Here is a 15,394-nt window from a genome sequence, read left to right as displayed (position 1 = left end):
CTAATCCAGAGGCTAGTAAATGGACCACTGCACATACCACATGCATGCTTCTGCTAGGACTGCTGTCCCCAATGCTTCTAAAAGCAAGATGTAGCCACAAGTTCTGAGGCCACTACCACTTCCACAATTGTGAATGGGTCTTACAGGAGGGCCCTGATTCATAAGCCTAGGCCCTAGCTACAGAGAAGTTAGAAAGAGAACTCTCTGGTACTTTCAATATCTATATTGAAAACCAGGAGACTGGGTGTAGTGGCTCCTACCTGTAATCTAGGACTTTGGGAGGCCAAGGTGGGCAGATGATTTGATGTCAGGAGTTGGAGACCAGCCTAGTCAAAATGGTGAAACCCCATTTCTATTAAAAATACACTGGCATGGTGGCACACACCTGTAATCCCAGATACTTTGGTGGCTGAGGCAGGAGAATCACTTGAACCCAGGAAGTAGAGCCTGCAGTGAACCCAGATCACACCATTGCACTCCAGCTTGAGCAATAGAATGAGACTCTGTCTCAAAAAACAAAAACGAAACAAAACACAACACCCAGGCTCTGTCTAATAAGGAAAGGGATTTCACAAATTTACGATGAATGTTCAGGTGCTGGACAGACAAGAATAACAATACATATTTTTATGCCTCCTGATCCCCAGCAGTCTTGACTGTATCACTTACAGAGATTTGCCTAATTATCAATCCCAAAAGAGGACTTCTTCTCCATAAAACCTAGCAAAGATCATCACTATGCCAATATCCAGGAATAAAAGTACAAACACTTCTGCCCACTGCAGTTTGGGTTACAGCTTCACCAACTGCCTGAGTCCAGACAGACAGAATGCAGTCATACATACCAAGTTGTAAAAAGTGGATTACTACTTACAAATACACATCAAGGGACAAAAGAAGTCTGAGAGCCATTGTGAGCTTGTCTCCCAAGGTTCAAGAAAGCTGCCCAGGATGGATGCAGTCTTCAATGTATGTGCCCCACTTGCACCACAGCTAAGAGACCCCAAAAGGCACCACCCTCAGGGGCAACATGGCTACTTGGGCCAAACATAATCCTGTTGCTAAACATCTGATAACAGCTATTTGCAGTGTGATCAGATTTGCTTGGTATTAACGATTACCTTGGGAACTTGTTATAAATAAAGATTTCTAGGATCAACACAAACCAAGTGAATCAGAGGTTCTAAAAGCCTTAACATGTTTATTTTCATGACCAAAATGACTCTTGTGCTCAGATTAGTTTGGGAGATTCTGGGACCTTAGATCATATTTGTTGACATTAGGTTCTAGATTGCAGTCAGTTAATCTAAGTTGCCTGGGTCAGCATTCACTTAAATGATGTGACTGTGATAATTTAGGAAACTGATGAATAAGACTTGCCCTTTCAGCTGGCACCTAGGAATTCTTGGCCTGAACGACTTCTTTCAGTGCCTAAACAACCCTCTAGGACTTCCATTAACTCTTCTGGCCTTTAAGACACAGTAAAAAAGTAACTTTTGATGTCAGGGATATAGCTTGTAAATTCTCTGCAACCCAACAGCTTTTAAAACTCCTCAACCATGAAATGATGCCATATGATATTTATCTCTTTAGTAAGTCTTCTTTTTCTGATTGAGTACCTGCCTATATCATTTATTTTGAAGTGTACTTCTTCTATTGATCTAGATACTTACATTACAGATGCATTGTGAAAATCACAAGAATGAAACAAGGTCACTTTAATATGCAGATGTAGAAAATAAAATACATTTCCTATGAATGACAATTCATGCACTTTTAGTTAAAATTATTTACTTGACTTTCCAAAACCACAGCATTTCATCTGTAATTAAGGAAGACAACACATATTGTACTTTTAGTCATTTGATCTCTGGGGAATTTAAGAGTATGCATATATGTGATGTATGGTGTGTTGTGTGTGGTTGTAATGTGTATGTGTGAATGTGCTGTGCAGTGATCATCCATGCATGAGTCTGTGTGTTTGGTGTGTACATAGCAATAAGAATGTTTGTGTGTGATGTGGGTGTGTGTCTGTGTGTATTATTTTCATGTTTTTATTGAAGATTTGGGGCAGTCTTTACCTGCAGCATGCACAGGTGGAATAACATGTTGTCTGTGGTGTCCTTTTTGATATTAATAGATTCCCCAGGGACTGACAAAATGTTCACCTGTCTCCTTGGCACAGATACGAATTTCTGATTTTTTTATCTTTTTCATTGTTTAGTAGCTAGATTCTTTTTGAGAATAAATCGCATCAGGGGAAAGGATGTAAAGATGGATAGTTGGGTAAATCAAATAGCCTTTACAAAACTAAACGTCTGAAAAACTCCTTGAAAGTGTATTTTTAGCCTATTTTCATGCTTCAACTAAAGTATGTTTCTAAATTTTTTATCTGATAACTTTTCCATTGTTTTAAGGCCATTAAAATGTTTATTTACTTGATTTGGCTATGGCATTTACATTTTTGTGACATGTTATTTACTCTCTTATAAGCATTTTCATGACCTGCAATCTGCATGGTAGTGTGAGTTAAACGCTCAATTTAGAATGATTTGGCATAAAATTACCTTTATTTCTCTCAAATAAAACAATGTATTTCTTGAAAGAAGTGAAACTTTCTTACGCTTTTTTTCCCCTCAAATTTCCCAGGCTTAAAAAGCTCACTGTTAGGTATAGAGTACGCCTTCAATGAATAATTACTGATTTCACTTGTAAGATTTGGATGCTGAAATTGTTTAATATATGTGTTGAAATTGTTTAATATATGTATGAGCTCTACTGCTCTACTTTTGATCTGGGCTGATAGAAATGTGTTAATTCTCATAAAAGAATAGGGGAAAAACCTGCCTTCTCCAAATATATTCTTGCTCTTAGAAAACACAGAGTAGGGCCGGGCACGGTGGCTTAAGCCTGTAATCCCAGCACTTTGGGAGGCCGAGGCGGGTGGATCACGAGGTCAACAGATCCAGACCATCCTGGTCAACATGGTGAAACCCCGTCTCTACTAAAAATAAAAAAACTTAGCTGGGCATGGTGGCGCGTGCCTGTAATCCCAGCTACTCAGGAGGCTGAGGCAGGAGAATTGCCTGAACCCAGGAGGCGAAGGTTGCGGTGAGCCGAGATCGCGCCATTGCACTCCAGCCTGGGTAACAAGAGCGAAACTCCGTCTCAAAAAAAAAAGAAAGAAAACACAGAGTAGCCAGGTGCACATTTTGTCTAATAAAGGACCAGAGGAAGGAAGATGTTTTCATTAACTACAGAGGATATTGGTAACAGAAAGCAACAAGTTAAAGGAAAAACTGTAATAAGAAAAATGAATCAAAAAGGGAAACAGAGGAGTAAGAATAAAAGTAAGAGAACTATTAAAGTCATAAAGAACAAACCAATATATAAGAAAGAGAAGAGGCTATGCAAAGGGGAAAAAAATGGAAGATTTAGTATTTAAATCATAGGTTAGTTAAATTGACTAGAATGAGACCAAACATAGGAGACACAATCACATAGATTTTTCAGTCTGGATAATATCTAAATTGTAAATAGAAAATAAGAATCAATTTCAGCTGGAAACTTTTACTGAGTTCAAGGATACATAATAAGTTCTACCCTCTGATGTAATATTTGTTTAGGTAATCCAGTAGAAAACTAGCCTACTGGGACAAAGGGGAAACAGGGTGGCCCTTTGAAAGTTTCAGTTATATCCATCTTGTGCAGAAAACCCTAAAACTTTGGGCACTCCACTTCTAGTCTCTCCTCTCTTATTCTCCACACACATATTACAAAGGAGCCTGGGGACCTGGAGGGACTGAGAGTCAATGCCATTGTCATTAAATCTGTAATATGAGATAGCATCCCTAAATGGAGACTGTTCAGAAATAGAAGGCAGTTCCTCTAGAAATGAAAAGTAGGAAAATGGGAAGGGTTGAAATTGATCAAACCATGTCTCTCCCCATCCTTAACACGCCTGGTATAAGAATTATTTTGAAAAATTTGTACTTGCTGGTCAACATACCATTCTACAATAGCATATAAGGCCACATTGAAGCCTAGGCAATACAGTGAGGCCACAGTTATACAAAAAACAGAATGAAGGATTAGGTGGGTGTGGTGACACACAACTGTTTTCCCAGTTACGTGGGAGGCTGAGGCAGAAGGATCACTTTAGCCTGGGAGGTTGAGACTGCAGTGAGCCATGAGTGTGCCATGTACCACTGTACTGCAGCCTCAGCAACAGTGAGAGGCCTTGTCTCAAAACAAAACAAACAAACAAACAAAAAAACAAAAGAAGTTAAAATAAAATTTGGTCTAAGCTAGTAAACATTATTTTAAGTTTTAGGAGCTTTTAATCTTTTAGTTGACTTGGTATTTAATTTACCATTTTGGCATTCATTATCCCTACCATGCTTACTAAACGTTAGGCATTTTATTGTTTTAAGTCTAATATTAGTTCCTAGTTCAATTTCATTCTTCAGCTTTGTCTAAAAGAAATCTAAGATTTAGTTAATACAATGGAGGCATATGTGGAGAAATGGCGGAACAGTAAAGCTCTTCAGTACCAAAAAATAAGCATATTTGCTGTGATAGGCAGAACTCTAAGATGGCTACCAAAATTCTTGACTGCTGGTTCACAGCCTAGATAATCCTCTCTACTTCACTGTGACTATAATGTCTTATAATTTTCATGATTATGTTATATAGTTAAGCTGAAGGGATTGTTCAGATGTAATTCAGTTCCCTAATTAATTCTCTTAAGCTAATTAAAGGAGACTCTTGGATGTGTGTGACTAAGCAGGTGAGGATACTTTAAAAGAGAATTGAGAGGTTACAGATAAGTCAGAAAGATTGAAAGGAAGAAAGAAAAGTGAGAGAGAAGAGAGAGAGGGTGAGAGAGGAATTAAGAAAGAGGAAGAGAGAGAGAAGAAGTGAGAGGGAGGGAGGGAGAGAGATTCCCTTCCCTTCCCTTTTTGACCCCAAAGAAGCAATCAGCCATGCTCTAAATGAATTGCATGTGGAGAGGACATGCGGAAAGGATGCCAGGGCTGCCTCTAAGAGGTAGAGTAGTCCCTGACCAGAAGCCAACATAAAAATTGAGACTCTAGTTTTACAACTATAAGAAACCAAATACTGCCAAATATCAGTAAGCGTGGATGAGGACTCTGAACATTCAATTTATGATTACTGTTGAATTATTCTTTTTGTATTCTTTTACTTTTAACCTGACTTTGCCCTTATATATAAACTGCAGTAGTTGGGTCTTGCTATCCTATTTAGTTTGCCAACCTTTGCCTTTAAATTGGAGTGTTTAAGCCATTTATATGCAATGTGTGTAATCAATTGGGTTCAAAGTTGCCATCTTGCTAATATTTTTCCATCTGTTCCATCTGCTATTTGTTCCCTTTTATATCTTGTCCTATTTCTTTTTAAAATTGTGGTTAAATATACGTACTGCAAAATTTACCATCTTAATAATTTGAAATGTATAGTTCAGTACTGTAAAGTATATTCACATTGTAACATATCTGTAGGAAATGTTCATATTGTAAAATTAAACTCCATACCCATGAAATAATAACTTGTTGTTTTCTCTCCCATCGGCCTATTTTCCACAAATTTTATCTTTCTTATTCTCCCTAAAGTCTGACCTCTTTCCTTAAATCAAAGTTTCCCTTTCCTCTACCATGAACCCAAAAGTACTTCCAAGAAGATATCCAAGACAACTACAGCATTTACTTCTTTGTGTTTCTCTTTGTTTTAGGAATCACAGTGCACTGTTTGTGTCTAATATCTGAAAATATGTGTTTCACATATTTTATTAAGTTTCTTAGTTTTCTGCTAAGACAGAGAAAGTCTGTTCCCACTTATTCTAACATGAACAGAAGCAGGAGTTTTCCTTAAGTTTCTTTTTAAGTTTCTGACCAGTACCAGCCCTGGAACTAGTAGCTTCTATATACACAGAAATTGGTAATTTATCTAAAGTCCTGCACTGGCTCAGATTATTGTCTCTTACTAAAAAGAAATATGGCTCTTATCTTAACTTTTGAGTTTACAAAAATCTTTTTAAAGGAACCAGAGTCTGAATGAGCATGAACATGTGAGCACTGAGCAGAAAGAATAAGAACTATCAGACACATTTTTGTATTTCCAAGCAAGATTAGCACATTCATTAAGACGTGCAATGGATTGGGGACTCTGTATTAATATTAGTCTAGAATATGGGGCTACAACAAATCAACCATAAATTTTCAGTGATTGACTCTAAAAGGCTGTTTAATGGTTACATGTAGTTTGATTTTAAACCTGTGAGCCTTACCATTGTTGTAGAGACATCTGAAATACATGGCTTGAAAGGTCACCAGAATGGCCCACGATGTTTAAGAATAGTCAAAAAGATGTTTGAATATACATGTTCAAGTATATATATGTGTGTGGAGGGTAGGGACAGAGAGAGAAAAGCAGAAGATAGGAGAGAGGGAGAGAGAGAAGTTATTATTATAAAGCTAGGCATGTAGAAACTGAGATAAGAATGAAGATGCAAAAGTGAACAAGCCAGAATAGGGTGTTGACTACACAAGTAATACATTCAGAAACAAAAAGAAAAATCAGGTCATGCCCATTTTAACAGAGAAAATGAAGTGTGACAGAGAAGATAAAATTGTGCTTCTTTTTGCTAGTAATAAATGGGCAGAGCTTTGAAGAGTGTTTCAGAAGAGGGAAAGATCAAGTACTAATTTGTAGAAAGGTGGCCTGAATAGGTGGAGTTCAACAAGAAATGAGAATAATAGTCTGAAAAGAGACAAGGTGGCAGGTGAAAGCCAAATCAGGCAGGTCCTGAGGAGCCAGTGAAGGATTTAAAATTTTATTTTAAGAATAATGAGAAGACATTGAGGAATTGTAAGCATTAAAGTAATATGATTTGATTGACATCAAATTGCTAAAAATGAAAATGCTTAGATTAAGATATAGGAAATGAAGAGCAAGAAAATTACATGTTTTACTAGTAAATTCTGTGTCATGCCTGAAGAAAAATAGGAATCAAAAAGGAGTCATAAATTTTTGGACTGAAAATCTATTGATTGGTGATGCACTTTACTGAGATGAAGAAGGCTTAAGAGTAAAGAGCTTTGTAGGCAAATCCTAGGGTTTTACTTTTAACATGCTACATTTAAGAATTCCTATGGACATTTCTATTTGATAGTACTTTTTTTAGTTGCAAGTGACATAAGCCCATCATAGTACCTGCATTTGTTTGATGTATTGCATAGCAAGTTACAATGAACTTGGTGGCTTAAAGCAACACACACTATTGAATGTTTTTGGTGAATCTGGAGTCTAAGAAAGGTTTAGATAGTTCATCAGCAAAGCTGTAATCAAGATGGCAGCCAGGTATGTATTCTCATCTGGAGGCTCAGCTGGGGAAGGTCTGCACACAGGCTCACTCAGGTTCTTGACAGAATTAATTTCCTTGCAGATGTTGTGTTCATGGCAGTTTGTTTCTTCAAAGCTAGCAAGTGGAGCAAAACTTTTCAGTGAGTCTGTTATCAAAAGAAATGTTATATAATGTAACACAATTACAGAATGTTTAGAAGCAAGTCACAGGTCCCACCTACACTCAAAAAAGAGGATTACATAATGATGAATACACCATGACAAAGATCATGGGGAGACCCTAAAGTCTGTCTGCAACACCAGCTAAGCAAAATTGATAATTTACTTGCTTATGAAAATGAAAATATGTATAAGAATAGGTTTATCTCACAGATGAATTGAGTCAACTCTCACCTTCATTACAATGATAATCTGGAAGTCAAGGTGTGCTGGGCACAAAGGAAATGAAATGTGCTACTTAGTAATGTTTATTGTATTGTTTAAAGCTTAAAATTCCCCTGGAGACAACCAGCATTATAACTACCTCTTCTTAAGGATGTGTAGATTAATGGTTTGTACCTGGTTTAAGCAATTTCCAGCCTGGTTTTTGCTATGTGATTTTTGGGATATAAGAAACCTTTAAGTAAACATGTTCCAGACACCTCTGAATCTAAAATAACTTGCACTGATCTTGGTGGTTCAAAATCTGAAGACAAATCGTGCTTTCTGCCACTAAAATGACCATGGGCAGAATTGACTGGAAGTTTTGAAATACTCTGATAATTGCCTTCATGTTCTTTCAACTGTAGTGCCAAACCCTTCATTACCGCCTCGTAGAGGTATACCTGGGGAGTCTTCTGAGTTTTGAAACTTATCCAACTCTGTGTGGTTTTTGTAGTTGACACTGTGAGCAGAATATTTTAAATAATACTTTAATCTGTAATTTAACTGGTGGTTAAGGCTTTGCTTAGAAGAAAGGAAGGGAAACAGGATTCTGGAGATTCTTTACTGAGAATGTGTTCCTGCCTACTCTTGGAGTGCAGTTGCCCAAGTGGTGCAATTACAAATGGGAAGAAAAGCTCATCAATGTGGGGTGGAGATGGTAGATCCAGGACTGGTAAAAATAGTTAAGGAGATTACAGAGGAAACTTGAACAGAGAAGAAATGGGGGAAGAATAAGAATTGTAGATGCTCCTTGCTCCTTTGGCAAAAATGAAAATAATTGAGAAGCAGCCTGAGGTTGCTAAAGTTTCCAAGTAATGGCTAGTGATTCAATATGAAAAGGAACTCTTAATTGCAAAATGCAGTTGAACAGATACTCCTTTGAATAGAATATGGTCCCTGTCTGACCAGTAATCACTAAAATGTTTTCACAATTCTCAGAGAAAGAAAATCAAGAGATTACTAAAACTGGAGAATATTCAGACCAAAATTATGCCACTTTATGGATTATCAGCAACTTTCTGACAGGCTTCTATTAAAGTGAACTTTACCATGTGAGAGATCTAGGGACTGTTTCCTTTACTTTAGATTCTACACACTTTCTACCTTACTTAGAACTCCTAGTAAGCTGCATCTTTTTCAGAAATATAGATGTTCTGAAAAAAATTCAATCTCTTTAGTTGAATAAGTGCAGCATTAAGCAACACATACTTTGAAGAGGAAGTTTACTACTCTACCATTATATATTTAATGTAATAGTTCCGAGGCTGTTGAAATATCTGCAATGCAAGCATTTATTTTTTTCTGTGCCTGATTCTGTAGTGCCAAAACCTGAGTTACATTTGTACGTTAGGAAGAATCAATTATTAAACATGATACCATCCCAATACTTCTAAATGTTATTGCCAGATGTTCTAAAGAAATGCTGAGTTCAGAATGGTTATTCCTTCTCTTTAACAGGTTTAGGTGAAATTAACATTTTTTCTATCTCTTTCTTAGCTAGCAAACCAGAGTACCATAAGTTTATACTTATCTAACATGACTCCACATGACTAGAAATGGACAAAGGGAAAATGACTAGCCATATTAATACTGCTGCCAGTTCTATGGATCAGTCCTCCTGCTGAACCTGGCAGTCTTACCCTGGAAGAGAAGATCTGGGTGAAAATTAATTACAAATAGAAAGAAGAGAATGTGATTGCAAATGGTAAGAAAATCATTTGAATAATGCTAATGATTTTCTTACCATTTGCAATCACATTCTCTTCTCTCATGAGATGATATGGCATATCTAACAATACTTAGTTTCTCATGAGATGATATGGCATATTTGCAGATACCAATAAAGGTGAAGCTTCAGGTACGCAGAAAATATCTTTTTTGTTTGAAGCTATAGGTTTAAAGAGAATATTTTTTTAAATCTGTGTATTTCATTTATACAGATACATAATTACGATTGATTAATTTATAGTCCTTATCAATTTTCATTTCTACTGGTCAAATATATTTTATATAATAATCAGCATTTACTTGAATCAATCATCATTATAAACCTGCCATAAGTTTATGGCTTTTGTTCACCTTCCTCCTTTAAAGACAATAATTTCACTGTCATTTTAATGAATATAAATTAAATTCTAATTTTACTCTTTATATATATAATTTATATAATATTATGAAGTAAATTATTCACCAGTCTTTTTCCATCTTACAAATAAATCTGCCAAAATTAATTCAATATTGTTAAATTTCCAACAAATAGTTCCTTTTAAAGCTCATTCTTTGCAGTTATAGTAAACAAAGGTAAATAACATTCACAATCTCTCAACCTGGAGTTATTCAGCGACATATCTCAATGACATTAACATAATCTTGTTTGAAAAAACTCAAACTATTTCTTCCTTTGCTCTCATACCACAACAATCATCAACACAGAAGACTTCTGTGAACAAATGTGTATGGGAGGGAGTCCCTCCCCAGCACCAAGCAAGCATTCATTTCTACAGTGGAACCAATATCTACCTGAAGGTAGTGTCAGATCCCACAGTTTGAGGGCTTAGTCCCTAAAACTTCTCCCCTTCTTCAGATACAAGTTGCAAGTCCAGGCCCCTGAAACTTCTGACTAGCTAGCTTCAAGATGGGGTTCCCATAAACACCACTTTGAGTTCCATAAACTTATTAAAGTGGCTCACAAAACTCAAAGAAACACTTATATTTACTGGTTTATAATAAAGGATGTTACAAAGAACACAGATGAAGAGATGCGTAGAGCAAAGTATGGGGGATGGAGCTCAGAGCTTCCAGGCCATTCCTGGGTGCACCACCCTCCAGGAACCTCTTTGTGTTCGGCTATCTGAAGGCTTTCTGGATTCTGTCCTCTTGGGCCTTTTGTGGAGCCTTCATTGGATAGGCATGATTGACAACCATGTAGAAATGTGATTGAACAAAAAAGGTATGATCTAAACACAGCAAGGCCTAACTGTTCAGATTTTTCTTGGCCTCTCTCTGAACCATTTCTTCCTCCAGTGTATGGGGTAGGACCCCTGCTTAAAGGAGTATCTTATGATTGACCCATAGTCAAGTTAGTAAGATTAGAGTTCTACCTTAGACAGAGAGAAGGAGGGCAAGAAATCTATTTCTTGAGTCTACTTACTCAAGCATCTACTTATTATAACAAGGGTTATGGGAATTATGAGCAGAAAAGAGTCTACTTACTATAACAAGGGTTATGGGAGTTATGAGCAGGAACCATGGATAAAAACCTATATATACATATATGTGTGCATATATATGTATTCATGTATATGTATATATAGACACAGACACATATATAAATCATAATATCACATTTGTACATGAACAATTGAAACGCTAACGCTGCTTTGTCTTTTGGTCTCTGTTTTGCAGGTATGTTTATTGTAGAGAATCCATCTTGTAAAGTAGCACGCAGGAACTGTTGCCTCCCAAATACATTAAAAAGACTTTGTACTTCAATGGGATTATAGTCCATTGTGTGTCTATTACTTTAGGTGACAATCTCATAAAAAACCAAGTTCAGATATCTGTTATGGGTTATATTTGTCATAATATCATATGCTTCAATACTTATAGGTAGTGTTACTGTGGATGCAAAGTAACAATTAAGGAAAAAGAATACTAAGCAAATGGAGATTAATGTCAGTTTAGATGGGACAGAGTAGATTTATATATCCACCACTGATAGTCCCAGACCCTTCTATTCCATTCTCTCCCTAATCTGTTTAAATGTGATAGTAAATATCACTTTAAAAATTTTCCTTTTTCTTTCTACTTGCCCAGCATCTAGTCTCCTAGATTTCTAGTAAAAAAATTATTATTTTATTCTGGAACTTCCCCTCAAACCAGGTGTGACCGTAAATATAATAACCCACATTTGCCAACACAAAGAAAAAATGGTGGTCTAAACACGGTCACAGTGATCTCCAAAGTGCCTCTGGAAGCCCTTCGGCATATTTGAACTATATTTGTGGATGTCTATCACCCATGTCATACTGTCTGTGAACTCAATATCATCCTAGTTCAATTGAGGACAAGATAAGGACATGAATATAGACTTTTTTTCTGTGTGATTAGCTCAAAACATGAAAGATCAAGAGAAATCTTCAATCCCTTCATTTGAGTTATACCTGAAACTAGCCATCTCTCTGAATTTTACATTACTTACTTGGTGTCCGGTAACTCAAAGGACATGAGTTTTACATGTACAAGCCTTTAATAAATATCCATAAAAGATATAGCACAACAGAGGAAAGACAGAGCAGGCAATTAGGGAGAGATTAATATACTGCCAGACACTGCTCATTAGGGTCCTTTCTCAGTTACGCTGGATGCTCTTTGTCTTTAAATGATGAGCCTCTGTGATCAGTAAGAAATACCTCAGTTTTAGGTAAGCTGGCTCCCTGGAATAAACCTACTGAGGAGTCTCTTAATATCCACATGTTTATGTAGCTAAACCCAGGCTGATAAGCAGTTGAACCAGGAAGAACCATCAATCTATACTTCCCTAAACAAGGTAGGCAAGCAAGTACACAGTGCCTCCAAGGGAACTTCAAATTTTACACCACAATTTTATTGTCAAGATATATACTCACAATATTCTCAATAAGCACTCAAAGACAGCAAACAGCACGTGTGGATAAAACAACAATGGCTGAAATGCTCTAAGAGAGAATGGGACAAAATTGGCACATCTGTTGTCTTATGAAAACCACATTTGTCTTTACTGAAAAGAAGTATTCTGAGGAAAAAGATTTATTGGCTCATAATGGACACTTAGAAGGGTCTTCTAGAAGCAAGGGACAGGATGGTAAAGACTGTGGTCAGATACTAGGCTTTAAAATAATAGAGAAACAGACTCAAAAAATAGTTCATGATGTTAAGAAAAAGGAATGAAACAGAGAATGCACACTGACCCAAGAGATTCTAACACGTATGATCCTCCAGAAGCTCAAGGTCAGTGGTGTGGGATGTTGGCAGTGAGAGCACTAGGAATAAACTCATGGGAGCAGTAAGGTCCCCAGGTGAAGTCAATGGGAATTTCTAAGTGGAAGAATTTAATTAGCACAGGTGTTCTCTAACTGCCAGGCCCCACAGATAAATACAAAACAGATTAACCAAACAGTGCAGAAAATTGGGATTAGAAAGCTATTTAACTTACTAGGATTTTATTAAAGGGAGAAAAATGGGTATTACTTAAAGATAAAATACAATGCAAATACTAGCAGTACAACCTTGCAATATAAAATAAGCATGTGGCTGTGCTCACAAGAGATTTGGGATCTGGAATGACATAAAACTTAGCCCTTGATGTATACTTTAGCCCTTGACAGTATTTAGTAAAATGAATAGTGCTGATTTTGTTGGGAATTATAAGAAAATACTAGCGACTTATTTTATAATAATTTCAGTCCAGCAGGACCACTGTTTATAGCCACCATTTTCTGTAACATTGGTGTAATTCGTACTATACATTTGATTGGTTTTAAAACAATCTATGACAATAGTTATATCAATGATTACTTAAAAAATAAAGAAGTCTACTTTGCTTAAATTACCTTTTCTCTTTTTTGGTGGCAAATGTACATTATTAGATTTTCTGTTCCAACTTATTTGTGGTAGTATTTTAAGTAAAATAAAAATTAATTTACTTGAAATTAGAGGAAGGGATTTAAGGCAGGCAGAAAACAACACACAAAAACAGGTATCTACTACAACATTCAAATAAACAGTCTGGCATAGAATAGACTACAGAAGTCTAGGACCTAAGGCTGAAAAAAATACGTGTGTGTGTGAATGTGTAATGAGCCAAAAGTTAACAATATGAGACCAAATGAGATCACACAGGAGAATAGAACAGCTAGAGAAGGCAAAAGGGGCCAGGACCTAGGATTATTTACAGCAGAATTATTTGTACTTAAATTCCAGAACTTTAACACACTTTTGAGAGCTCTAGACATCTGGATTTTTGTAAGATTATGTACTCCAAACAATCTCATAAAAATGTCAGTGATAACAAAACCAAAGGAAACTGGTAAAACTGTACTTAGAGCTTTTAATTCATTAAAAATCAATTGAATTTATTAAAAAGTAAATTAAATTAGAATTTAAATTTATAGCACCCAGTTCTATAGCCAAGATTTAGTAGCCAAAAGGTGTCATGTATTGCTATTTTCTTCCAAGAATAAAATTGTCAAAACATATAGAATATGTTCTACTATGTTCTCTAATAAAGTAATAACAAAAATGTAACTCTAATCAAGCATATCAATTTCAAAGAAATAACAGTTCATTTCCTAAATGGCCAAAATCAAAATAGGTCATCAGTGGGAACATAAAGATTATAAAATTCTATTTATATAATCCAGATTTTAAAATTGTTTTCTATTAATAATAATTATTATTTGATACTTTTAAAAGAGAATTATGGGCTAAATAAGCAAAATAGACAAGGGAACTGCAATGAAATATAGATTTTGTGCATCATATCTAACAGTTACATAATTAGAATAAGTACGACTATGTATGTATTTAATCCTATATTAGAACGTTGGTAGTGACCAAGCAACTATATTTTAAAATTAATATATGGGTTTATATGATTACATATGTGAGTTTATATGATTAATATATGGGTTAATATGATTTCAACTTCTGATTTTATAAGATATTTTTATACTGATTATTGTCTTTTAAGGCAAAATACAAGTAAGTTGAACAGTAGAAAGGAATGGAAGAAAGTAAAATCCATAGGGAAAGTTTTACAATATACTGAAAGACATGAATAGTCACTTTAATAAAGCAATGTATTATATTTTATTTTGGTTTCAGCAATAGAAAAAAACTCAGGACAACATTTCATCACTTTATGGTAACATGTAAGGAAGTAACATGTATGGTAACAAGTAATACATCATTTATTAGGACTTCAGTTTTCGAAAAGAAAATGGCTATTACATAAAATAATAGGTGTAATAGAAAATTTCACTACTAATTCATTTTTTAATGTTGAAATTGGAAAGCATTGAATGCATTGTCTACATTCACTTACAAATGAAAGAGGGATGAAATATCTGGCTTAATATTATATTTTTATTTATAAAACCAGAAAGGAACTTAATGAAATAAAATCAATATATTTTAAAGTCCAACAATTCTAATGAAATACCTAAAACTTGTCAAACCTTTCATAGTAATCTAGATACTGGAAACAGACAATGCACCTAACATCAGAATTTAAATCTTCAAATGTGCTGAGATAAATATTGTGGTGGAAGTTTTTCTTTTCTTTACTTAGGTTTAAAAAACTAAAGAAGCATATTGGTGAAATAATAACATTATATCTTGTAAGTCTTTAAAAAATATTTTTATCAATACTACATGTATTTACTAATGAAAATATCAATGTTTTCCAAAGATGCCAATAATTATTTATATGTAACACTGCCAAGTTTTTTACCTTCAAATTCATAATTTAAAAATAATTAGATTCTGTTAAGTAACTTTTGATATCTGCATTAATCTTCAAGTTTTCATATGGGGAGACTGATCTTTC

Source organism: Callithrix jacchus, chromosome 1 (genome assembly GCF_049354715.1).
Source record: "Callithrix jacchus isolate 240 chromosome 1, calJac240_pri, whole genome shotgun sequence".
NCBI classification, from domain to species: domain Eukaryota; kingdom Metazoa; phylum Chordata; class Mammalia; order Primates; family Cebidae; genus Callithrix; species Callithrix jacchus.
Note: the sequence above shows the minus strand (reverse complement) of the source record.